The sequence below is a fragment of the Odontesthes bonariensis genome, chromosome 9 (genome assembly GCF_027942865.1).
Source record: "Odontesthes bonariensis isolate fOdoBon6 chromosome 9, fOdoBon6.hap1, whole genome shotgun sequence".
Classification (NCBI taxonomy): Eukaryota; Metazoa; Chordata; class Actinopteri; order Atheriniformes; family Atherinopsidae; genus Odontesthes; species Odontesthes bonariensis.
In genome coordinates this window covers 33,242,323-33,269,681 of record NC_134514.1, presented here as the reverse complement: position 1 = coordinate 33,269,681, position 27,359 = coordinate 33,242,323, and the positions used below count along the sequence as shown (strand labels likewise).

The following is a 27,359-nucleotide window of genomic DNA, read 5'->3' as shown; positions in this document are numbered from 1 at the left end:
TGTTTATCATTGGTGTGGTGTTGGTAGGATTTACAGTTAGACGATGCGTTGCGACACCTGCACCTGCCAACCTGGTGTAGCATTATTTCTGATTAAATAATAAATGCGTTCAATTGCCAAGCCATGCCGTCTTCCCCTTTGAATTGAGAGCTGCTTGGTGCGCACAGGTAAGCAGCAATATCAATGGGCCTCATGCAAGAACATTTTCGTATTTTTATTCTAAATTTCTCTTACTTTTTTCGTAGGAAGATCTCGTACGAACACGCCACGTCAGATTCAACAAGCGCTCTTAACTTCGGAAAAAGTGTGTTAACGACCTGCGTAAATGATGAATCCCACTCATGCGTATCTAAGTTCACGTGCACGAGGATAGTAGATTTGCATACTCCACGCCCTAAATAATACCATATAAGGCTGTGCTTCCTCGCTCCTGTGCCAGGAAGTGTTGAGTGTTGAGTCATGAGAATGGCATCAAGGAGCAAAAAGAACAACTTTACGGGCTCTGTGACTGAAGTTCTGCTTTCAGAGATCCAAAAAGGAAAATCTGTCTTTTAGCAGTGTCAGCTGTAGAATTACGGGACCTGCTTGTGGGGGGGGGGGCGGTGGGGGCGTGGTGCATCAGGTGCAGAGGAGAGGTGGGAAGGGCTCAGAGGACAGTGGGAGGGGAGATGATTGGCACACCTGCACATCATCAGCTAATCATTCTCCCCTTTATCAGTAGCGTGCTGGTCCGGGCAAAAGGACAGAGAACCGTGAGATGACCTGTCGGAGAGACAGCAGGAGGGACGAGAGCAAAGTACCGGAGAGGACGGCGATCATCCCCTGTGTGCAGCCTAGTGAGCCTTGGTTGGCACAAATAAACGGTTAACTCTCACGAAGTGGTCTGTGTGTGTGTTGGGGAACCCACGGTGGTACGAATTCTGCCACACTGCTAAAGCAAAGCAATTACGAGTGCTGTAGTGTTAATACCATGTCACCGAAATAAAAAAATAAATGGTTTGATATGAAAATGGCTTAAAAAAAACGTCTCGCTATGGGCAGGCGATCGATGACTGCAACTAAAGCCAATCAGTTGTTGCCTCATCATGATGGCACTTTGATGGGACGGTCCATGAGGGGGGTCTTCTGGCACCACACCTTCTGGTCTGCCTGGGCTGGTTCAGGTTGTAGGAGACCCTCGTTCATGGCAATATTGCGCCAGGAACGAGGTATCGAGACACACCCATCTGGCCTTCAGCTCAGTGCGCTCCACGACAGCACAGGTGTTTTGATGCGTATATGTGTCTCGTGCTCCAATTATGATTGGCAGTCCAGCCACAGGATGAAAGTCCCTCTTAATTTGTACTTGTTGGACAGCGGCGTATGGGAATTTGATGTACCATGGGAGGCGGTGATGGCGGCAGGTAGCTATGGTCGGTGCGTCCGAAGTTTGACAGGTGCTAGGAATGCGCCACGAAAGCTGCTTTGTCAGCCTCCAAATAACTCAACAGAGGCACAAAAACTGAAACACGATCAGCGAATGATTTTTAGTTTTTGTGTAGGCTTGTGCATAACTCTACTTGTGTGCACTACCAAACACCGAGTTAGGACCAGCAATGGCACCTCACTCTGCACTCCTGCAAACGGTAGTCAACATCTACTATATGCAACGTTTTTAAAAAATGGAAATGCCAGTGTTCCCACCACTAAAAGAGGCACTGGCCCATCCCGGACTTTTATCAGAAATATGTACCTTGTGGTGACACTGCTCCTGGCTGGCGATGTGGAGTTAAACCTGGGCCCTCTACCTCCTCCTGATAATGGACTATCGGACAGCAGGGGTAGAATACCTGAGATGAATTCTCCCACTGGCGGAGGTCTGGGACATGGATCGATACAGTGACCACACCAAAACACTCAAGCGCTAACAACCAAGATGCTAGCTGGGCCCTCCGGTACAGTGGAGGCTAGCAAGCCTCAGGTGGATACCAGACGATGGCTAACCAACAGAAACCCGGAGCCAAACCCGGATCCACTGCCTCCAGCTGAAAACTCGGTGCTGTCGGGCGGCATCGGAGTACTCTTTCCACCTCTGCTGGAACAACAACTTGGCCATAACACTCAAGCGCATCCTATCAGGTCAGAACGTTTTTATGATAATGACACAAGTCGTAGAGCACTCAATAAGACTATTTTTAAAAAACGTAAATTCATAAAATTGCAACAAACTCTTAATCATGCCAAGATTATCTGGGACCCGAAATGTAAGCCCAAGGGACTGCTCGGTGGTCACATAAACATTCGAAGCATCATACCAAAAAGTGACCAAATCCACCATTTGCTAAGTGACTCAAACTTGGATTTTTTATTTATTTCTGAAACACAGCAACTCTCCTATGGCTGGCTTAAATATACCAGGATACAATATCTTCAGACTGGACAGAACTACGGGAAGGGGTGGAGGGGTAATGTTTTATGTGAAGGAACACCTCAAATGTAACCAGATAAAATGGGCTACTGTACACAACATGGAATGTATTGGATTGAAAGTAGTCCTCTCTCCAGAAATGTCTGTTGTCCTAGTGGGAATTTACAGGCCACCATCATCTTGTAGTGCTTTCTATGATGAACTACAGGACATACTGAAAGAGTGCAATTTAAAGACTGAAACCATCTTACTTGGGGACTTTAATATAAATTGGTTCGACAAAGCGAAACGAAGGCCTCTGAAAACCCTTGCAGCAAAGTTTGACCTGTCTCAGTTAATAATATGTCCTACTAGAATAACTAACACAACACAAACGTGCATAGATCTTGTTTTTAGTAATAAATGTGATAGGATTCTGAAAACATACAGTCTGCTTACAGGTTTGTCAGACCACAACCTGATTCTGTTCTCAAGGAAGTTGTCTAAAAACAGACTGTTACGCCCACCCATCCAAACAAATGGGCATGTAAGAATACCTAAAAATGAGACTGAGAACCTAAAAGAAGCTTTAAATCAAATAAACTGGTGTGACCATCTGGTCAATAGTGATGCAAACAAAAAATGTGAAGAATTTATGGGGGTAATCAAGGATACTATGGCGCAATTTATGAAAAAGGTTAAACAAAAGCCTCACAAAAGGAACCACCTACCATGGCTTGATGAGAACATATGGACACTTATGAAACAGAGACACCACGCACTCAAGACATCTCTTAAAACAAACACTATACATGATAGACAGATATTTGTGTCACTGAGAAATAAAGTGGTGAAGGCTCTCAGAACTGCGAAAGCAACATTTTTTATAAACGTAATCAGTAATGCTAGGGGAAATGCCAAAGAGATCTGGACAAATATTAAAAAACTGACAAACAACAGTAACACACACAGAGAAATTAAAGAGTTGCAGATAAATAACACTGTAGTCCAGGACCCTAAGGATATTGCAACAGCACTCAATACATATTTTATTGATTCTGTAACACATCTAACACAAAGCACTGATTCTGAAGTTAAAAAGTTAAGCCAGACGCTTATCAGCACCACATCACCACTTTTTAACATACACATGGTGTCTCAGGCACAGGTCGATAAGGTCATCTGTGGGCTAAAAAGCTCTAGAGCTAAAGATGCCCACGGCATGGACACACTATTTATTAAAACCTATAAGCAACCCCTCCTTTCACCAATCACAACCATTGTTAATGACTCTTTCACCCAGCAGGTATTTCCAGACAGTTGGAAAAGCGCAGTAATAACTCCAATCCTCAAATCTGGTGACCCAACAATAACTAGTAACTATAGACCAATTAGTATCCTTCCTGCTATTTCTAAAATAACTGAGAAACTGGTGGCAGAACAACTCACTCAGCACCTAAATAATAGTCATATGCTCAACAGCATGCAGTTTGGGTTTAGAAAACATCACTCAACAGAGACGGCCGTCTGCTTCTTTTTGGAAAATGTTAAATCAAAACTTGTTCTTAACTTATTGCTGTATTTAACTTTGTATTTGTATTTTGTATTATTTATTTTAAAATGAGTGAGATATCTTTGACTTTTTAATTTTACAATTGTGTGCAATACTTGTTTTTTATTTCTTTTTTAAGGAACATCAAACCTGTCAAGGGACTAAAGATGGAAATTAGCCTTATGGCTACAATCTTGTATATTTTGCATTTTGTTTTAAATGCTAGTAATATATGCTGTCCCTTTGTTAAATACATAAACTTAAAATTGAAACTTGATAAACTGATGAGAGCTTTGATGACTAAGGGGAGCGCACGACTCGCAGCGGACTGGGACACCCCCGATCTGTCTCCAATCTCGCTCTGAAAGGTTCCAGTGGCCAATAATCCAAGGGTGGTGAGGACCTGGGCGTGTGGTTATGATCGGCGTGTTTTTCTCTGGAGTTGTGGCTCTAGCAAGCAGCATATTTGCAGCAGCACAGTCCTTGGGAATCTTAATCGCGATGTCAGCCATTCGTCTGTCTCCACTCGGTCTCTTCCAAGAGCCTGACGCACTAAGGCATCCAAAAGTAGCAAGACAGCCGCTGGTTACGCTTCCCATTGAACTTGTTATATACAGATTCAAATGAACCTTCAATTAGTGCACAATTTAAGTCAAACAGAATAATGTCAGCATCATTATGGGGTATAATGTATATATTTATTTATGTTTGCTTCAAAGTAATTAAATATACAATCCATTAGTCAAGGAAACTTGATTTGAATAACAGCAGACTATTTTACGAAACTCCTACGACAGGTCTGGATCACTCGTAAATTCTGTTCGTACCTGAAAGAAAACGTAAAATACGAAAAGATTGGTGAATGTGCAAATTCTCTTAAATCACTCGTACGGACGATTTAAGAACAAATCTGTGCGTACGAACGGTTCTTGCATGAGGCCCATTGTGTCCTTTACTCTGCTGCTAAGCCCAATAGCTGTGTTCAGATGGTTAAATAGCTTTGTTGATCATGCGTAATGTGGATACGTTATGGCTCTGTGAGAGTGCATGAGTACGCGCATGAGTTTGTTATATTTCCCTATGTTCATCTCATTGGGCACGCAATGTCTGTGTGTGTGTGTGTTGTGTTTTTGCGGTGTTTTTTTGAAAACACAAAGTGTGCTTTTTGTATTACTTTGTTATTGATTTATTTGAGAGCACGTCACATGTGTGAATGTTTAGACCTGCTGTGAACTACTGTTGACTATTACTGATGAGAACCCACACAACGTGTGGATATGTTTTATGTTAATAATGTTGTATTCGAGAGATACATTCTTTTGAATGTTTGTGAAGGTGTAACACTCTGTTGAAAATACATTTAGCACACCCAGTATTTGCTGGTGCACACCCAATGTCTTTCTGGCTACGCCAATGATCAGCAGGTTAGTAATGTAAATGTGGAGGCGTGATTGCTATAATATTGTCATGCCTGCTCCACTTCCACGTTCAACGTCGTCAGCATACTCATCACCGGTTCTGACACTACAATTCCCAGGATTCCTCTGTTCATGTCATCATTGTCTGCACCTGTGTCCTCGTCATCACCCTCATGTGTTGCACCGGTCATCACTCTACTTATACCCGGTGTTCATCCAGCTTCTTTGTGTAGACTTGTTATGTAATGTCTAAAGTCTTTACTGTGAGAATTTACCCTTTGAAGAATGCTACCGTTTCGTTCCAGCGAGTATTGTTTCAGTCTGACAAATATGATGTTGGTAAAGTGTCAAACAAACCAAATGGCAAACAAAGGAGTGACTGAAAGCAAGGTGACAATTAAAGAGAGAGCTTGCTGAGGGCTGGGCCTTTTATAGGCCAGATGCACTGGGCTCAGGTGTTCAGTCCAAAGGAACCATCCACTCAGGCTTCGGTGGATCAACGTATAGGTGGACAAAACTTTCAGTAAAAGTATCAATCTCACTCTGTAAAAAAATAATATAAAAGTTTGTCTGGGTGCAGCAGGACTGACTCAACATCAGCATCACCTTCATTTGGCAGGAAACCAGCCCCTGAAACCAGCTCTCAGTCTTCAAGCCTATTGAAGCCTGATCTGCTTGGTTTGTGGAGGTGTTGACATGCTTCTACTGGAACAGTGTTTTCAACTCTCTAATGAAAGAAACTATGTTTGCCACAAACGTCTTGAAATGAAGGGTATCATTTTCAATGTACCTCAGTACAGTCGTACTATCTGTCCAGAAATCGACTTCATTAATGTAACTTCAGATCCTTCTTTCAGCATCTGATCAATCTTGACAGCCACCATTGCTGCCGTCAACTCTATCCTGGGAATCGTAATTTGCTTGAGCGGAACAACTCTGGATTTCTACATTTAAAAAGGATACTTTTCTCACTCTGATCGTTCATTAAAGAGATACGACACAATCCCATATCCACCTTGGCGGGTATCTGAGAAATGGTGGATCTGTGCAGTCTTATTGGGCCCAAACGTGTCAGGCTTGAAACTTGGGATGCATTAGCCACTTCAGCTATGTTTTACTGGGCCTCTCATGGATTTCTTCATCCCAACCTCTTTTCTCTTTGCAGAGGTCTCTCAGAATGAATTTAATAGGTAGAAGGAGTGGTGCCGGAAAACCCACTGGGTCATATACTGAACTGATAATGGATAAGAAGCCTCAACTTGTGCATGGCTTATCAGTCAGGTGTATCTTGAACTTCAAATTGTCTGAACTGGTGCACCACTATATGCCTAATCCCTGTTCTACTGGTAATTCGTCATTCTCCAAGTCCAGATCTTTGACTTCAGCTGCTCTGAAGTTCTTGGTCACGGATGGAGCACAATAGGACTCTACTATTGCTGACCCACTTGGTCAAGTGGAAACTAGCACGGGTGCTCCTTCAAACAGTCATCCACATAGACGTTTTTGAGGACTGTCTTTGTGGCTTATTGTGTGGTCTTTGTTGCTGCATCCTCCACTGTTCTCCTCAGTGCATATGATGCACAGGTAGGGGATGATGTAGCATGAAACAGATGCACAGATATTCTGTACTCAGCTGCTTCTGTGTTTGGATCACCTCCTGGCCACCAGAGGAAATGTAGTAGATCAACATCAACATGGATTCAATATCTGCCATCATGCTGATGGGCTCCTATACCAATACTCCGATGAGGGTGTTCATAAGCTCAGGCCCTTGCAACAACTGGTTGTTCACAGTGTGCATGAACTGCTTGTCATGTTGAGAGTCTCCCTGCTGTCTTCACAGTGTTTGGCAATCTTTTTGGCAACTGATGATCTCTTCATGTTAGTTGGATTGTTCATTTCATCCATGTAGTCCACATCATTCACTGTGTTACAACACCCGATCAAGAACAATCCAAAGGTGTTCAATCCCCTTCTGTCTTCAGACTTGATCTGAGGCCATTCCATTGGCTTCTTCACATAAACTGTGGCGATAGTCAGCTCATCTCCATGGTGACAAACAAGCAAGGCTCTTGCTTCTTTTTAAGCCTTGTCTGATCTCTCCACTTGTGAACTCTTCGAGGTAATACAATCGATCTTGATGGTTGTGTATTGCTGTGGATTGCATGCTCCAAAACCCTTGTGAAAGATCTGTAAGTCAGTGGATCTCCTTTAAACATTGGTATGTCCCTATGAGGCAGTTAAGACAAACTCTGTTGCTTAATGAGCATCTCAGTGACTTCATTTTGACGTTGTAGCACTTCATTGAGGCCATTGGCTGAAGAATCAGTGTGGTTGTGACAATCTGGATGCAGCATACTGCTGCCAAATTCAGCTGAATACCTTTTTCTGACTGAATCATCAACATGAGCAGTTGGCTTTGGATTTAAAGTTTGAGAAGGCTTACTAGCTCCTTGATCCACATACTCATCAACATTATGATGCTTTTCTGGTCTACTACAAAAAGGTTCTGCTCTGGGCCATGGGAGGGGCTCAAGGAAATCAGTCATGGTCTCATGAGAATCTTCAAGTTCTGCATCCACCTTTAATTTAGCATCTGGAGCTGCAAGCTCAATTTAAATTTCCAATTGCTCTTTCTTAAATTTCAAGTGAAGTTCTTGCTGCCGTATTGCTTCTTTAGTTTTCATTGCCATAGCTCTTGATGAGAATGCTTCACATTCTGCTTTAATTCTCAGCTTTGGAGAACTACTGTTGGAAGAAGACGTACAATTAAACTAACTTGAGATGCATTATCATGTGGCATAACATAATCTTCCTCATCTTGAGGTTCTTGAAGTCTCCAATCCAGTCATTTGTTCCTTGTAAGAACTGCTTGAATTATGAGCTACTTGTTCTTAAAAACATCTTGAACTCCTTCCAGCAATTCACACAAATCTTCACTCAGACACTGATACTCCCCTAAGTGTCTTTCAAACTTCAGAAATGCTTAATCTTTTATGAAATGGACATTGTCTTAATTTTCCTTCAATTTTCCTCAGTCATTCTTCTGCTTGGTCAACTGTGCCGATTTTCAGTTAGCAGTCTTTTGTTTGGGTACACCCTGGAAAGGCTGCCAGTCCATCACAGGGCCAACACAGACAGAAAATTGACAAACAACAATACATGCTCACACTCATTCCTAAAGTCAATTTAGAATCATCAGTTGACATAACATGGAAGTTTTTGGACAGTGGGAATAAGCCAGAGTACCCGGAGAGGAATCACGCATGCACAGGGAAAACATACAAACTCCATTGTTGCAGCAGTTTGAAATAATTACAATATATATGTAAACGTACAGGTTTTTAAACACTTGAAGGGTATTTTCTAAAGTCACCTGCATAGGCATCATTTTTATGCTTGAATGGTAACTATGATTGTAACTTTTCACAAGATCCTGCAGGACATCCAGGTATCGACGTGTGTTATTAGCAGTAAAAAAATCTCCACATCCTTGTTTTTAAAGTGCGGTTAAACCTCTCAATCACAGATGCTTTTACTTCGCTAGGCGTAGCAAAATGTTCAATGCCGTGGCGTTCTAGTAAAGCCTTACATTTCTTGTTAAAGAATTCTTTACCAGCATCTGTTTGAAGTTTTTTAGGGGTCTCACTTTCTCTAAAAACAGATTCAAAACCCTTCACCCACCTCTGCAGTGGATTTTCTCTTGAGAGCACGAACGTACGCCTTTTTTGAAAATACGTCAATGACGGTTAATAGGTAATTATAACCATCATTGTGTTCCTCCAGGGCCTGCATGTCGCAGAGATCTGCCTGGAAATGTTTTAAAGGGCTGGTGACAAAAACTCTGTTTCTCGGAAAATGGATTCTTGCAGGCTTATGCAGAGTATGTCAGAAAGGTTGGGTTTGAAGGGAGGACGCGGATGCAGAATTGAGGATGAAAGCAAAACTGTGAGTTTATTTCACAAAAAACCTAAACTGTGGAAAAATATATAACGAAACAAAACAAAACAAAAGCATGGAAACTTAGCTGTGACTTATCTGTGGCGTGGCGTAGCATGGATGGTGACGGGGAAGGATCTCACAAGAACTGAAAGGAAACCTGGAAACTAAATACTGTGGAGGGTGATTAGGGATTGAGTGCAGCTGAAGGGGAAAACACAGGTGAGGGACGTGAGGCTGATGGCATGACATGAAAACTAAAGACCTGAACCTAAAACATGATCTAACTAAGAACTAAAGACATTATCTAAAAACCAAACATGATCTAAAACATAAAACACATGGCATGAGTCCATGGCATGACAGAGTATAGGCGTCTTGCTCTGATAAAAACTCTTACGTACGTAACTTTCCTACCACTTTCATCCTGCACAGCTTTACGTAATCTACTCCTCCAAAACTACCTGGTCGACCAGGATCGTAGTAAACCTTTTTCATTAATCTCATTTCAGTCATCTTATCTTATGCAGGTTCAGACTTGTACTGATGAAAAACATAAAATGCAAGTATATTTCAACCTTATCTTTATTATATACACACATACACAGATACACACACATACATATTTATGAAAAAAAGGATGAATTGTAGTAATATATGATTAAAAGAATTTGAGAAGAAGAAAAAAAAAGTTAAATGTTATAACAACATCGTACATGATTACATAATTAGTCTAAACACTTCTAAACTGAGTGAATGAAAAAATGTTACATCCCTCTTCTTCAACCCTCCCAAAACTTTGTCATGGCTTGAAGTTGTTGCAGTTTCTCAGCATCCTCTCCAATCAGCTGCTCGTACATGTCCTGAATTGCTGTATTGATTTGTTTCATCACCGTCAGTTCATACAAGTATGCTTCTGCCACAGCCGTGTCTCTCGCGTCATCCTCACGAATCCTGCACGCAGTCAAAAGATGCTGAATAGAAGCAACAAATTGATGATTATAAAGTTTCCGCATCAGTCTATAGTAATGGACATGGAAGAAGTCCTCCTCCATCACATCCTTACACTGATGTTGTCGTAAACTAGGATGGTCCACGGTGCATCCATAGCAGCATTCTACCATGAATTTTTTGATGGTCTCATTCAAGAGGTGTAACACTGCAGTTTTTACAACTTTGATAAAACCTGAGTGTACCCAGCCATCAAATTCATCCTCACCCTCATCCCCCTCTTCTCTTTCATCCACGTCCTCCTCTCCTTGGTCATCCTGAGTGCCTGCCGATGTACCCTGGCCTGGTGGAATCTGAGAGTCCTCCAGCTTGTCAGACTCAGTTTCCTCTGGTATTACGGCCATGGTGTTGATGCTTGATCCTACCCGGTAGAGCGTTAAGAGGCAGTCATCAGGTGCCGTGGGGAAGAACTCAATCTCGAGAGAGGAGGAGGAGAAGTACTCGGGTGATATTGGTCATGAGGGAGGGCGGTACGGCTCCAGGTCGTTTGCGTATGAGCACTAGTTCTTCAAGCTACCCTAATATAAGAGAACAAAGTGGCCCTTTTTTTCAGTGCTGGATCTGCTTTAATTCCGGCGTTCTTATAGAGACTGTAACAGTAGGTCATAGAATTTCAAGTGAAAGCTTTCACAGGCCGTCGACTGGCTTAAATTCTGGAACAAATTTGTTCAGAGGGCTCCTCAAAAGTAGGCCGGTTTGCTCAGCTGGTTAGAGTGTGGTGCTAATAACGCCAATGTCATGGGTTCTCAATCCCCATACTGGTCAATTTTTCACAAACATTTGGAGACAGACGTGTAGGGACCTTCTATAACTCGTGACTTCTTGAGTACCTTCCTAATCTTGTTTGGACTTAAACCACTTGCAGCATTCAGTGCTGTTTAAGCACCCAAATCTTTTGAACTCAGCTCTGATGGCATTCATGCATCAATCCATTTTCTGCTGCTTGTCCTGGACTGGGTCACAAGGGAAGGGGTCTGAGTAGACATCCTTAGCCCCCCTTCTCCCGCGGCCCAATCTCCAACTCTTTGCGGGTGGACACAAGTAAATACTAGAGATGTCCGATAATATCGGCCCACCGATATTATCGGACCGATATTAGCATAAAAATGTAATATCTGTAAATATCGTTATCGGCTGCAGCCGAAGGCAGAGACCTTGGCGGTCTGATCCTCGGCTACTGGAGCTGGCTCTTGGGACGTGGAACGTCACCTCTCTGCTGGGGAAGGAGCCTGAGCTGGTGCTTGAGGCTGAGCAGTTCCGGTTAGATATAGTTGGACACACTGGAGAGTGCTCCTCCGGGAGACTCCCCCGTCCTGCTGGGGGACTTCAATGCTCACGTGGGCAATGACAGTGAGACCTGGAGGGGCGTGATTGGGAGGAACGGCCCCCCCGATCTGAATCAGAGTGGTGTTTTGTTGTTGGACTTCTGTGCTCGTCACGGACTGTCCATAACGAACACCATGTTCAGGCATAAGGGTGTCCATATGTGCACTTGGCACCAGGACACCCTAGGCCAAAGTTCGATGATCGACTTTGTGGTCGTATCGTCGGACTTGTGGCCATATGTCCTGGACACTCGGGTGAAGAGAGGGGCGGAGCTGTCAACTGATCACCACCTGGTGGTGAGTTGGCTCCGCTGGTGGGGGAGGAAGCCGGTCAGACCTGGCAGGCCCAAACGTATTGTGAGGGTCTGTTGGGAATGGCTGGCGGAATCCCCTGTAAGGAGGAGTTTCAACTCCCACCTCCGGCAGAGCTTCAACCATGTCCTGGGGGAGGTAGGGGACATTGAGCCCGAATGGGCCATGGTCCGTGCCTCCATTGTTGAGGCGGCCGACCGGAGCTGTGGCCGTAAGGTGGTCGGTGCCTGTCGTGGCGGCAACCCCCGAACCCACTGGTGGACACCAGTGGTGAGGGAAGCCGTCAACCTGAAGAAGGAGTCCTATCGGGCCTTTTTAGCCAGTGGGACTCTGGAAGCAGCTGATGGGTACCGACAGGCCAAGCGGAACGCAGCCTCGGCGGTTGCTGAGGCAAAAACTCGGGCTTGGGAGGAGTTTGGGGAGGCCATGGAGAATGATTTCCGGACGGCCTCGAGGAGTTTCTGGTCCACCATCCAGCGGCTCAGGGGGGGGAAGCGGTGCACCGTCAACACCGTGTATGGTGAGGGCGGGGCTCTGCTGACCTCAACTAGGGACGTCGTGAGTCGGTGGGGGGAATACTTCGAGGGCCTCCTCAATCCTACCGACACGCCTTCCGATGAGGAAGCAGAGTTGGGGAGCTCGGACGTGGGGCCTCCCATTTCTGGGGCTGAGGTTGCCGAGGTGGTTAAAAAACTCCTCGGTGGCAAGGCCCCGGGGGTGGATGAGGTCCGTCCTGAGTTCCTCAAGGCTCTGGATGTTGTAGGGCTGTCTTGGTTGACACGCCTCTGCAGCATCGCGTGGACATCGGGGGCAGTGCCTCTGGACTGGCAGATCGGGGTGGTGGTCCCCCTCTTTAAAAAGGGGGACCGGAGGGTGTGTTCCAACTATAGGGGGATCACACTCCTCAGCCTCCCTGGTAAGGTCTATTCGGGGGTACTGGAGAGGAGGATCCGCCGGATAGTCGAATCTCGGATTCAGGAGGTGCAGTGTGGTTTTCGTCCTGGCCGTGGAACAGTGGACCAGCTCTATACCCTCGGCAGGATCCTGGAGGGTGCATGGGAGTTCGCCCAACCGGTCTACATGTGTTTTGTGGACTTGGAGAAGGCGTTCGACCGTGTCCCTCGGGGACTCTTGTGGGGGGTGCTCCGGGAGTATGGAGTGCCGGACTCCTTAATATGGGCTCTTCGGTCTCTGTATGACCGGTGTCAGAGTTTGGTCCGCATTGTCGGACATGTTTCCTGTGAGGGTTGGACTCTGTCAGGGCTGCCCTTTGTCACCGATTTTGTTCATAATTTTTATGGACAGAATTTCTAGGCGCAGCCAGGGCGTTGAGGGGGTCCGTTTTGGCGACCTCAGAATCGGGTCTCTGCTTTTTGCGGACGATGCGGTTCTGTTGGCGTCGTCGGGCCGTGACCTTCAGCTCTCACTGGAGCGGTTTGCAGCCGAGTGTGAAGCGGCTGGGATGAGAATCAGCACCTCCAAATCTGAGACCATGGTCCTCAGCTGGAAAAGGGTGGAATGCCCTCTCCGGGAAGATCCTTCCCCAAGTGGAGGAGTTCAAGTATCTCGGGGTCTTGTTCATGAGTGAGGGACGAATGGAGCAGGAGATTGACAGATGGATCGGTGCGACGTCTGCAGTGATGCCGGCTCTGCACCGGCCCGTCGTGGTGAAGAAGAAGCTGAGCCAGAAGGCGAAGCTCTCGATTTACCGGTCAATCTATGTTCCTACCCTCACCTATGGTCAAGAGCTGTGGGTAGTGACCGAAAGAATGAGATCGCGAATACAAGCGGCCGAAATGAGTTTCTTCCGCAGGGTGTCTGGGCTCTCCCTTAGAGATAGGGTGAGAAGCTCGGTCATCCGGGAGGGGCTCGGAGTAGAACCGCTGCTCCTCCGCATCGAGAGGAGTCAGATGAGGTGGCTCGGGCATCTGGTTAGGATGCCTCCTGGACGCCTCCCTGGTGAGGTGTTCCAGGCCCGTCCCACTGGGAGGAGGCCCCGGGGAAGACCCAGGATACGTTGGAGAGACTATGTTTCTCGGCTGGCCTGGGAACGCCTCGGGGTCCCCTCAGAAGAGCTGGAGGAAGTGGCCGGGGACAGGGACGTCTGGGTTTCTCTGCTCAAGCTGCTGCCCCCGCGACCCGATCCCCGGACAAGCGGCAGATAATGGTTGGATGGATGGATCGTTATCAGATTTTTTTGCCTTAAAACCGATAAAATAATGTGCTCCTGAAGTGTTTGCCGGCGCACAAATGATGACCTCATCAAGCTGCGTCTTGAAGCAGTAACAACAAACTTGCTCGCTCTGTTTCAACGTTATGTCTGTGATTTGGAATTATTATTATTATTGCGATTTGCAATGACCGCAAAGCATCTTCCAATTTAATCTCCCACCTCAGGATGAATCATTCAGAGAGTTACGCGGCGTTTGTGCAGCAAAGCAATGAGAAGAAGCAACAGGGACAGGCGGCACGAAAAAAAAAAACACTCAGTTGACGCTCAAAGAGTCCACCGAGAAAAAACAGAAATATGCCAAGGACCACCCCAGGGCGAAAGCCATCAATCGGAAAATCATCGAGTGTATTGCACTGGATAACCACGTCCTCCTCTCCTCGGTCATCCTGAGTGCCTGCCGATGTACCCTGGCCTGGTGGAATCTGAGAGTCCTCCAGCTTGTCAGACTCAGCTTCCTCCGGTATTACGGCCATGGTGTTGATGCTTGATCCTACCCGGTAGAGCGTTAAGAGGCAGTCATCAGGTGCCGTGGGGGAGAACTCAATCTCGAGAGAAGAAGAGGAGAAGTACTCGGGTGATATTGGTCGTGAGGGAGGGCGGTACGGCTCCAGGTCGTAACTATCACAGTCTGGTGATCCAAACTGCGGCGATACGGATGCCTCAGATGGGCTCCCTGGTTGCACCAAGAGCGACGGAGAGGCATCCCCCGAACAGCAATCAGGGATCTCCCCGCACGTTGTCTTCTGGACATTACTTCTCATCCTGTTCTTGGTGTTGATTGCTGAGGTCCTGACCGTGTTGGAATGTCTCTTTATAAACCTAAAGGATGGGGGTGTGGTTAATGTCTAGGGGGTGGAGGATGAGGAGGAGGTAGTACTTGATTGGTGGTATGTCTATACAGCCAGTGTTTTCTTGACTGCCAGAATTTCAACACAGTTCTGGCAGCTGCGGAAGAGCAAGGAAATCCGGTCCACTATTTCATTCATCTTCTCCACCCATGCTGTGTGAGGTATTGCTAGCAGCGTTCTAAACACACCACAGTCAGAGTTAAAACACTCAAGAACAAAAAGATCTCCATCTACCTTATCATTAGATTTCCGGTAGCTTGCATGAAAGAACCAGCTACCAGTGACAGCTGTTCTCGAGTGCCACACCGCACTGAAAGCCATCCTTCTTTGGGCTATCTCGATGTCATTTAGAGGAGTCACCAATCTCGGGCATTTAGCAGACGGTTCCAGGCTTACTCCTGGTTTTTCCTTCACTGTTGCCACTTCCCCAGTTGGATCCAATCCTCCAGGACGATGAGGGGTGGCTAGTTTCAACATTCCCCAGTCGTTGGAGGTTAGCATACCCACACTGGTCAGAGGCCCCAGCTTCTCATCTTCCTCGTTGAGCTGATACAGACAGAGGTCGCCTGTTTCATACTTGAACACATACCCCCATCTTCCACGCACTCCATAGGGTTCCAGCGACCATTCTTCCTGTAGAGATTCAGGCGGGGGCTGCTGTGTTCTGCACAGAAACACCATAGTCCTCTTGGGAGCATTTGGTATCAGTGGAGGATCTTGATATAACGTTACTGGAGTAACGTTATACCCTCTCCGCCGTCTGCGAAGATTTCTCTTCTTCTTTCACTCTGCTTCTTGTCCTGATCATCGTGAATCAGCTATCTTCACATTGAAGTCGCTCTCAACATACGGACTCCTTCAGGGTTTTATCCATTACCAAAACCCCACCCTTCTGTCATCTCATTGGTTCTCAAAGTCACGGGTTATACATTACCTCCCCCCACACCTAATTATTTTATTCTATTTGCCCTACAGGGAGAGGATCTGCAAAGCTGCCAAACAGCAATTTTTCCATTTAGTCTCTCGGATGGATGAAATATTTTATTTTATCTTATTTTCTATTCTATTCTATTATGCAGACATTAATAGTCCGATGATAGAACAAAAAAATCACTACATGCAATGAATGGAAGGATGTTTATTGGGTTTATCTCATTTGTAGAGAGCAGTGGCAAGCACCACCAAAGTTAGTAAAAGCTTGGGTGAGGATTGCAGGATAAGGATAAACTCAAGGAAGGATATCACACAGTCTAGTCTAGTTGCCTAGAAAAAGGTAAAACAGAAATGCCTAGAAAGAAGCAGAGAGGTGAAAACAGCAGCGCTGACATCAGAAAACCTGTGAGATTGTCAGGGAGAGGAAAAAGGAGGCCAGTGCCTATCATCTTCCAGACACAGAGACTCCCAGGACGGCAAGTAGGGAGAGCAACAGTGGAATCTCCCCAAGCACCAGCCTGCAAACGGGACAATGGAAGCAGCACCTCCCTGTCAGTACCAACCAGCATCGTGATGAACTGATAGCGGTAATTATTTCCACAGTCTTTGCCTGTTTGTAAGCTAACAACTCCACAAATGAGTGCTGTAAGGTTATCTTTGGATTTGTGTTTGGATTAAAATGTCTGTCTTTTATGGTTTTGACTTTGTCAGTCGCATTTTGTGCATTTAGTTCCTCAGGAGCTTGTAAGATTTACGACTGTCTTTCATCAACACCTTGCCATATTTACGCTTGCCTCCAGTCAAATGCTGGGTGTTGCTACCTGTCATCACAGGTCTGAGCAAAGCTGTATTTCACAGACTTCATCCACTCTGTATTGGTAATGACTCTCAAACACACACACACACACACACACACACACACACACACACACACACACACACACACACACACACACACACACACACACGTGCACTGTCATCACTGCCAACACTGAAAAATTCTCCTGATGCTGACCTGTAGTTGGGGATCAAACACATCCTTGAATTAGATGTGGAGAACAACTACTGGTAAGTGATATGATCTTCTGAAATATTCAATCTTCTGCTTACTTTGTTGTCATTGAGAATACCATACACATACCTCATCTATGTTTTTCTCTGTTAATTTCCTCCTTCAGGTCTTACATGGGAATAACGCTGAAGGTGCTCTTCATGCTGAAAGTGACAGGTCGACTGTCATTAGTTGGGAAATCTTCAGCCCTGTGATTTTTAGACTTTAATGATCTGGACCAGGAGGTTCCTCTGATCATGAAGAGACCAGTTCTGTCTGTGGACCTTCTAACCTACACCAGCAATCACAATGGACCCATGGAGGGGGAAACAGCTGAGGTTCTGAAGCTGTGTCAGCAGCTTCCCTAGTTTGGCATTTTGTTATTTAGGTAGAGTTGCAAACTTTTTTCATTTAGTTAAAAACTAAAGCCAAAAATTTTGTTGCTTGTGTGAGTAACTCAAGGGTTTTAAAATAAAGGAATGGATGAATGAACAAATGAATTAATTATTTAATTATTTTTTATGTTTACCTGATAAGATAAAAAGACCTAGTAATCTTATTCTTGATTTACAATCATTTAATTGTTGTTTACTAAATTATTTAATAACCAAAAACAAATTAACTAAATACAGTAAACATTAAGTGTCAGTTCTTAAAGGAGGACATGCACTGTTAAATTGACCTCGTAATTAGATTATTTTTCAGTTCTTGTTTGTCAGAAACTACATTTGGATCTAAGCCAACTCTTTAAAGTGCAGACCTATTCAGACCTAAGGCTTCCTCTAAAAAGCCTCCTATAACTTGATGTTTGAGAGGTTTTATTGTAAATTACTGACTTTTCAGAACATTATGAAGCAGCTGTTTGTTGCAGCCATTAAAATGTACTTGAAGGTAGTCTTCCATCATGACATCAAAGCAAAAAACATCCTTCCCTGATGATGACCAATGTTCCCTCTAATTTTTCACATGTCTGGGCATACACACAAGCTCCCTGAGCACACTGAGGACCACTGTGAGCAACATCAGATGTGCACGCTGTGGACTGGCCACACACCTGTTCAAAACCTTGGATCATAGCAAGTTACATGGCTTATTAAAAGAATCAAATCACAGCAGCAATTTTCATTAGTTTACTTTTAATATAAGCGATTTGGCCCACTTAAAATGAAAAAGACAAAAATCTTGTTGTTCATGAGATGTTTAGTATGTAATATGTGAGCAGTGCATGCTGTCAGCTGGAGGATGCCACCAAACACAGTTTTATAGTTAACATCATTTTCCTCCCTGTATTTAATATATATGGCTAACATTTTGTGTACTGATATGTCTGTGCTCTCATCTACTATCAGGGTATGCCAGGGTGCATTTTTAACACTGCACATAGTCTTAATCTCATTGATTGAGTTCACAAATTCAAAGGCATAGTTTTTGCTTCGCCAGCTTTCTGGTATACTCACATACTTTGCCATGTGATTGTGGATTTGTTGAACTGACAGCATTGATGCATTCATTTTGATGGCAAGTAAAATATTGTCAATGAGAACTTTAACTTGCATGGGGTCAGATTTTGTTTTGTGTGACAGCTCGTTCCTTTTCTCTCGGTCTTTTGCGCTCTCCCGCAATAATGTACCAGTCCCCTGTCCCATCTTGAGTCTTCGTACAATTCCAACAGCTTTCAAATTACTTTTCTGCTGAATGTGATGCTCGAGGTAGTCCAACTTCCACCGCACTGTTATTAGCTAGCTAACCTGCACGGCGCGTATGGGCAGGGCACATATGAAAGCACTATCAATGCTATGATTGGCTGCATAGCGCAAGTAAACCGTATCATATCATTGGCTGAACACCTGTCACTCACTGCGTTACATTGAAAAATGGTACAGAAAAACACATTATTGGTCTAATTAATTAGATTATATTAGGTCTAGTATTAGATATTAATCAATACGTTTATGGTGAATTTTATTTTATGCGCTTCATAGATTTTCTTGTGCGCTGAGAATGTGCAAGCAGTGCACGATTGCGCAGGCGCGCAGCTTAGAGGGAACATTGCTGATGACAGACTTTGCGTGTGGTTGCATTTTAAAGAACAGACCATACCACTGTTACACTGTTACAGCATCTGACTTCTGCTCTTCATTCATCTGTTGGTTTCTTGAGTGAAGACCTCAATTAAAATCTTAGTCTGCTCCTCACCCTCTTCACCTTTTTGTTCAACCCTACAGTACAGACACATAGTGTCTGTTGGGTTTTACACACAGTGGACATAAGAGGCCAGCCACACAGTTTGACAGCTGGGCATGGTGCTCTAGGAAATGCTTGATGAACACAAACAATTTAACACATTCGAGTCCCTCTGTAAGAAAATTCAAATCAAGACACAAAACGACCCAAAGCTCCTGATGTGCTCAATGGTGAGTGAAAGAGTGTATGTTAGAAAAAAGAAAGTGCTGCATTTGTAGAATAAAAAGTGGAGTAAGTGTCAGACTAAATCAATGAGAAACACACCGTCAAGCTCTTTGAAGAGCCCAGCTAAAGTTAAAAGGCAAGATATAAATGCAAACCACTTGCCATTCAATCAATAAAAAAGTAAGTAATCTTTAAAGTTAAACTCGATCATAGCCAAAAGTTTATCTTTCTAAGGGTTTTTTTGTGCACTGATGAGACTCGAGCCCAGGGCCGCTGCATTGAGTAACTACAATCTCTTGGTCCTGAATCATGCATGGCAGGGTTGATTGATAATTCTTAAACTGACCATAGGAGTACGTTTACAAGGTTGTTTGTCTTGTTGGTTTCTGTGGGTTCCCTGTGATGAACCTATTTAGGGTGTACCCTGCCTTTCACCTAATGGCAATTGGCACCTTGTGCAGTTTTGGAAAACTCAATCAGCTGCGAAATGTTTTTCCATTTGCATTGTTATATATGTTTATGCATTTGGCAGACACTTTTCTCCAAAGTAAATTACACTGGTAGGGTAAGGAGGTCTTGCCTAAGGACCCTTGTTGGAGGTAGTACCTTTCATGCAGGGGATTTGAATCCAGGTCACCCACATGAAAGGTGGCAATCTTATCACTAAACTATTGCTGGATAGTTTAATGTAGTTTAATACACGCAGCTCAATCAAAATTAGGAACAATTAAGGAAAATGAAGAAAGCCACAAGCTCAAATGCTGTCATATCTCTGCCTTGAAATCAACTGTGAGTCGCTATAACACATGATGTTGTGTCAGGCAATAAGTTGTACGAGTGTGCGAGTTGACAGACAGGAGCATTTGCTTTCTTTAATCCCAGTCTACTGTCTACTGACATTGAACATTCATTCTGTCTGTCAGTGTGTTAACAACAGACATCACATTTCACCCCAATAACATGCCAAAAATCCTTAACCACTCCCCAATGACATAGTTTCAGTTGGAATTTGTTATGTCTCACTAGATCAACAAAGTAGGCTTCCAAGTAATGATGTCATTGGCACTTTAAACACAGCTTCAATTAACTGTGGAACATAGAGAGGAGGAGCAAAACAGAAAGAAAGTGAATGTTCCCCGTTTTTCAGGAACAATATTAAAAATATATTATTCTGTCATGTTAATACTGAATCTTTTGGAGCTCCACAAGTCTTTTGGTGTAATATACTCAGTGCTAACAAGGCGACCAAAATAAATCGGACATAAATCATACATATATTTTTTTCTGTTGTGAAAGTGTTCAACTAACGCTACGTGCCCACGACAACGATAACGACAGATAAACGCAGAACATTTCGACAGATGTGCCTATCTTTCACACGGCGACGGCGTTTTTAGGAGTTCAAAACGGAGAAAACGCAAACGCACTCCAGAGTGGAGATCTTGAAAACGATCCAACCTCTCATCGCCGTATGAACAGTTCAAAACGCAGAAGTGCGTTTTTTGCACACGTTTCTTTCTGCACGCGCATCTGGAAGCAGCCAACTGACGTTCTTGCGGCAAATTTGAGCCTGGTATATGAGAACAATATGGATGAACGTTTAGCAGTAGCCGCGTTAAATACCATGAATGAATCATGCCAACAAATGGCGAGACTCTTGACCGAGAGTCATTTACATCATATGAGACGATACCAGCGTATATTGGACATTATTAACGCACCGGAGGAGACCCGACGAAGTGAGAGACGAGTGTGGACGAGGCCAGGGAGAAGCTCCGAATGGTGGGATAACTTGCATACTACATCTGCAAACTGCCAGTTTTATGAGTTTTATACGTTTTCACTGTTCCCATGGATGGACAGATATCCAACCCCAAAACGCTCGTGTGAACGCAGATAAATTGTGGAGAAAAAAACGGACATCTGCGTTTATGCTTCAGAGTGTTGTCGTGGGCACGTAGCCTAAGGAGCAAAGTGGAATGGGTTCAAAGAATGTTAGGGCTACTTGTACTACAACGCACTGCTGTCACTAAGTTCTAGAATGCTCCACACCACAAGACCAGCAAGATGCAGCACCTCCAAGTATACTGTCTATTTTGTATTTTTCACTGAGCTTTTTTTTGTACAATGTTTATTTTTGAGAGAATTTTCTATGCTGGTTCATAAGCTGTGCTGCAAAATTGATTTCTCTTTGTACTTCTGACAGTTTTTACCATCTGTAATGATGAGTTACCTTGCTGTTCATCTTGGTCCAGATATCAGAAACAGACTCAAAAGTCAGACCTCTCTGAGATTCTTCAAACAAGCCAAAATGACATACAATTATAATGATGTACACTATGTAGTTTGCGTATGAGCACTAGTTCTTCAAGCTACCCTAATATATATATATAAGTGTCCCTTTTTTTCAGTGCTGGATCTGCTTTAATTCCGGCGTTCTTATAGAGACTGTAACAGTAGGTCATAGAATTTCAAGTGAAAGCTTTCACAGGCCGTCGACTGGCTTAAATTTTGGAACAAATTTGTTCAGAGGGCTCCTCAAAAGTAGGCCGGTTTGCTCAGCTGGTTAGAGTGTGGTGCTAATAACGCCAATGTCATGGGTTCTCAATCCCCATACTGGTCAATTTTTCACAAACATTTGGAGACAGATGTGTAGGGACCTTCTATAACTCGTGACTTCTTGAGTATCTTCCTAATCTTGTTTGGACTTAAACCACTTGCAGCATTCAGTGCTGTTTAAGCACCCAAATCTTTTGAACTCAGCTCTGATGGCATTCATGCATCAATCCATTTTCTGCTACTTGTCCTGGACTGGGTCACAAGGGAAGGGGTCTGAGTAGACATCCTTAGCCCCCCTTCTCCCGCGGCCCAATCTCCAACTCTTTGCGGGTGGACACAAGTAAATACTAGAGATGTCCGATAATATCGGTGGGCCGATATTATCGATATTATCGATACCGATATTAGCATAAAAATGTAATATCTGTAAATATCGTTATCGGATTTTTTTGCCTTAAAACCGATAAAATAATGCGCTCCTGAAGCGTTTGCCGGCGCACAAATGATGACCTCATCAAGCTGCGTCTTGAAGCAGTAACAACAAACTTGCTCGCTCTGTTTCGACGTTATGTCTGTGGTTTGGAATTATTTTCAAGTGTCTCCTTCAGACATTAAACTTGCGATTTGCAATGACTGCAAAGCATCAGTTATGCGAGGCGGAACCAAGAGAATCTTCCTTCAATACTTCCAATTTAATCTCCCACCTCAGGATGAATCATTCAGAGAGTTACGCGGCGTTTGTGCAGCAAAGCAATGAGAAGAAGCAACAGGGACAGGCGGCACGGAAAAAAAAAACCACTCAGTTGATGCTCAAAGAGTCCACCGAGAAAAAACAGAAATATGCCAAGGACCACCCCAGGGCGAAAGCCATCAATCGGAAAATCATCGAGTGTATTGCACTGGATAACCACGTCCTCCTCTCCTCGGTCATCCTGAGTGCCTGCCGATGTACCCTGGCCTGGTGGAATCTGAGAGTCCTCCAGCTTGTCAGACTCAGCTTCCTCCGGTATTACGGCCATGGTGTTGATGCTTGATCCTACCCGGTAGAGCGTTAAGAGGCAGTCATCAGGTGCCGTGGGGGAGAACTCAATCTCGAGAGAAGAGGAGGAGAAGTACTCGGGTGATATTGGTCGTGAGGGAGGGCGGGACGGCTCCAGGTCGTAACTATCACAGTTTGGTGATCCAAACTGCGGCGATACGGATGCCTCAGATGGGCTCCCTTGTTGCACCAAGAGCGACGGAGAGGCATCCCCCGAACAGCAATCAGGGATCTCCCCGCACTTTGTCTTCTGGACATTACTTCTCATCCTGTTCTTGGTGTTGATTGCTGAGCTCCTGACCGTGTTGGAATGTCTCTTTATAAACTGCCTCCGGCTGCTCCTGCCACGTCGCCGGATGTCTGGCCGCCTGCCGGACAGCCTACGGCTGCTCCTGCCGCGTCTCCGACTGCTCCTGCCACGTCACCGGATGTCTGGCCGCCTGCCGGACGGTGTCCGGCTGCCCCTGATTTCACTTGTTCAATATCGTAGTCATTTCTTTTCATGAGGTAACACCACCCTTGCTTCAGCCAACCAAAGACATTTTTGCCACCATTCACGGTGCTCTGCAGGTTTTCTTGTAACATGTATTTGTGAGTTCAAAATGATGTCATTCACTGACTCTGTGACATGGTACATCTCCGTCATATCCATAATTTTTTCTTTCTCTGCAGTCTGCATATATGCACTGCTGTATCAAAACCTCAAAGCATTACCACATCAGCCTTTTGACTGAAAGTGAGGCCCGGCTAAAGCATAACATCATCCTTTCCTTATCCAGGGCCTGGAACTGAACACACACAATCAGCTGCACATACTTACGCATTCATGGGTAGAGGCAATTATCAGGCTTATAAGAGGACATCCATCAAGCCAAAGCCATGTGTTTCTCAAAGCTAAGGTTTGGAAAGACACTGTAATTAGCTCCAGCCAGCAACAGAGCAACATGTAATCTGTGGCCACTCGTGAAAACACAGAGGGAGATTTATTAAACTACTGATTCTAAGCAGACGTCACGCTACAATTTCCACTGAGGCTGCTGTTGCATATGAAGTGAATAGTAGCATATAATAGAAACATAATAAATAAAATTGTGACATCAGTATGAAATATGACTATACTGATCTCACATGAAAACTGGCAGGTGGAAAAAAAATCAAATAGAATTTGGAAGTGGAGTTCAAATGTCAGTTTTAACATGTGACAGTATCAGACATTCAACCATTTCAATGCTCAACAGTGGTGAGATAAATGAATCTCCTGTAGTAAAACAACTACCTGCCTGCCTGTAGATCTTTCAATCTATTGGAGATTTTTAATCTCTTCTCCCTGGACCCAGCTCCACGCACATTCTGTCATGTCTGCGGGTTTTTGCCATGTTTTTAGTTCTTGTTTAGTTTTATCATGTTTTAAGTTTATCACAGTTTAGTTTTGTCATCCGGCTCGGCTTTGTGTTAACCTTGTTTTTTAAATAATAAATCAAGTTTGCTTTTTGAAGTCTGCATCCGTGTCCTATCATCCACGCCTCGCACCCACCCTAACTGACAGAAACTAAACAAGAACTAAAAACATGGCGAAAACCCCCAGACATGACACATTGCTGGAGGCACAGAATAAAGAATTTAGAATTTATAAGGTTGCAACAGAGAGCATAAACAGACACATATACTCACTCTTATTTCTATGGCCAACTATTGTATTATCTACAGTTACCTCCCTTCTGTTCCCATGTAAACACAAACAGTGGGAGAAATAGAAGTGGAAAATACAGTGTAACTAGAAAATTTCTGAAGAAATTTAGAAGGGGCCTGCCAAAGTGTGCGCATCGCTCAACCAATCACGGCTGCTCAGGAATGGTTCGCAAGGCCTAAAGAAGAAGCATTCCAGCCTAAACGGCATCAAAGCCGTTTAAATATAAAAATTTAAAGCGGCGAACTGTCCCTTTAAAGAGGCGAACTGTCCCTTTAAAGCGGTGAACTGTCCCTTTAAAGCGGCGAACTGTCCCTTTAAAGAGGCGAACTGTCCCTTTAAAGCGGCGAACATTCCCTTTTAAAAAGGCGAACTGTCCCTTTACAGCGGTTAATTGTGCTGTTGAAACTTCAAAGGACTGGCTGGGCCACTAATAGCCTTGTTTCTATGGTAATTAATCTCCCTCAATTAAAGGAAAACTCCGGGGCATTTGAAGCGCATTTCCATTGCTAGAGGTTGTCAAATACTGATAGTAGGACACAGACAGGTGCAAATCTGCGCTCCCTGTGTGGAGATCGCGCTGTTCACACAGCCTGTCATGTGAGGCTAATACGTGGTGGCTAGGGGCAAGCGCTAACCCTTCCACGTAAAACAACAACTTGCACACTGCAGAAACGTCACACCACTTTATAAACCATCCGACAATAAAGTCACAAGCCTTAGGGTAGTCGTCCACTATTCCGGCACGTCAAGCCGTATCCAACGCATTCAATTCATTTTCAATGAAATCCGGCTGATCGTTGTCGCCGTGCTCGCAAAGCATGCTGGGATTCCGGCACGGCGAGCGGGGGACTTGCTGCACGTCAAAAAGTTGGGCTCGCTCGAACTTTATGCAAATTTGCCACGGCAGACGGAGTGCGTTATCCAATGAAAGTAGATCATGTGATCTCCTGTGTCGCAGCAGCAGCAGCAGCACAGCAGCTCTCCTCGCTCGCAGATCCACAGCCATGGTGAAATACGAAATAATGTTCCATTGCTGACGATTTATACACATTCATTTCCCTCCAAAACTCAAATTTTTAGAGGGAGAAACTTCGGTTGGTTAAAATCACCAGTTATTTACTTTCCCCCGGAGCCATTCTACACGCCCCTCTGTACACACCCACTGTAGTAGCAACACGGCGAGACTAGGCATCCAATCCGGCGAGTTAAGTTGACGTGCCGGAATAGTGGACGACTACCGTTACCATCAAAACCATATGCATGGTTCTCACATTACTGACATGGGGACGTTACAAAACAACTTTATAAACAGCATGTAACTCACCGGTTAGTTGTACGCTCGCGCATGTGAAAGCCCAAAAGAGTCAATGGACGATACTCCCATATACAAAGCAATTATCTTCTCTAGAAAAACTGTGTTCAAGTATTTAAAACATTACAACAATACATGCCCAGTAATATTGTTGTAATGTTTTAAATACTTGAATGCAGTTTTTCTAGAGAAGATAATTGTTTTGTATATGGGATTATCGTCCATCGACTCTTTTGGGCTTTCACATGCGCCAGCGTACAACTAACCGGTGAGTTACATGCTGTTTATAAAGTTGTTTTGTAACGTCCCCATGCCAGTAATGTGAGAACCATGCATATGGTTTTGATGGTAAGGCTTGTGACTTTATTGTCGGATGGTTTATAAAGTGGTGTGACGTTTCTGCAGTGTGCAAGTTGTTGTTTTACGTGGAAGGGTTAGCGCTTGCCCCTAGCCACCACGTATTAGCCTCGCATGACAGGCTGTGCGAACAGCGCTATCTCCACACAGGGAGCGCAGATTTGCACCTGTCTGTGTCCTACTATCAGTATTTGACAACCTCTAGCAATGGAAATGCGCTTCAAATGCCCCGGAGTTCCCCTTTAACTGACAGTTAAGCTGCCGCTACACTAATTATATGAGACTCAGGCTTCTCAGAGCCAAAAAACCTCTACGAACAGATGCTTCCCATTCGGAAACCGTAAGAGCTACGGAAAAAATTCTCGCAGAATGAGCTTTGGACTTCAATATTCCCGCGTTTCAGATCTGTAGCACATTCACAGTGAAAGCACGGATGAGAGAAAGAAGGGCTGCAGGAGCTGCTGAGATTCTGAGAATTGGATGAATTAAAATGGGGATTTGAGGTCTTTGAGCCCCGACATCACTTTGCTCTGAGGGGCTCTGAGAGCAAACGGTCAGCCCTAGATGAAATATGAAAACATTTTATGAATCCCAACATGCGTGCCTATATTATGACAGTACATAATGGCATTGGAGCGATATTTGTAGGCGTGAGGGCGATTCGAAAATGAATCTGAGGTCAGAACTCTTGCTCTTCCCACACTCTAATGAAATGGCAGTTGTGCTCTAAAAATTCAAATTTTGCAGATTTTGGCCAAAACTTTGGGTCGCTTGGAGGCATGCTGTGGGAAATCCGTAGCAGGTATTGATCGACATGGCATCTTCACTTCTGAACACAGCACGGACGTATCTACAAACTGACATTTGAATGGCGTTTCTAGGTTAATGCATGATGACACTAGCCTGGGAATTCCCATGCTGCTTTGCGCGCGATTTCATTCTCACTGCAAAGTCAGCCTGGAAACCACCGCCCTTATTTTTGCCA

The 27,359-nt window shown here is 44.4% G+C and overlaps 2 non-coding genes across 2 annotated transcripts; both read left to right on the top strand.

Moving 5' to 3' along the window:
• Positions 1–10,995: 10,995 nt before the first annotated feature.
• On the top strand, positions 10,996–11,071 carry trnai-aau (transfer RNA isoleucine (anticodon AAU)). The gene has a single exon. It is a non-coding gene; the product is annotated as a tRNA-Ile (tRNA).
• Positions 11,072–21,964: 10,893 nt separating this feature from the next.
• trnai-aau (transfer RNA isoleucine (anticodon AAU)) lies at positions 21,965–22,040 on the top strand. The gene has a single exon. It is a non-coding gene; the product is annotated as a tRNA-Ile (tRNA).
• The last annotated feature ends 5,319 nt before the right edge of the window (positions 22,041–27,359 follow it).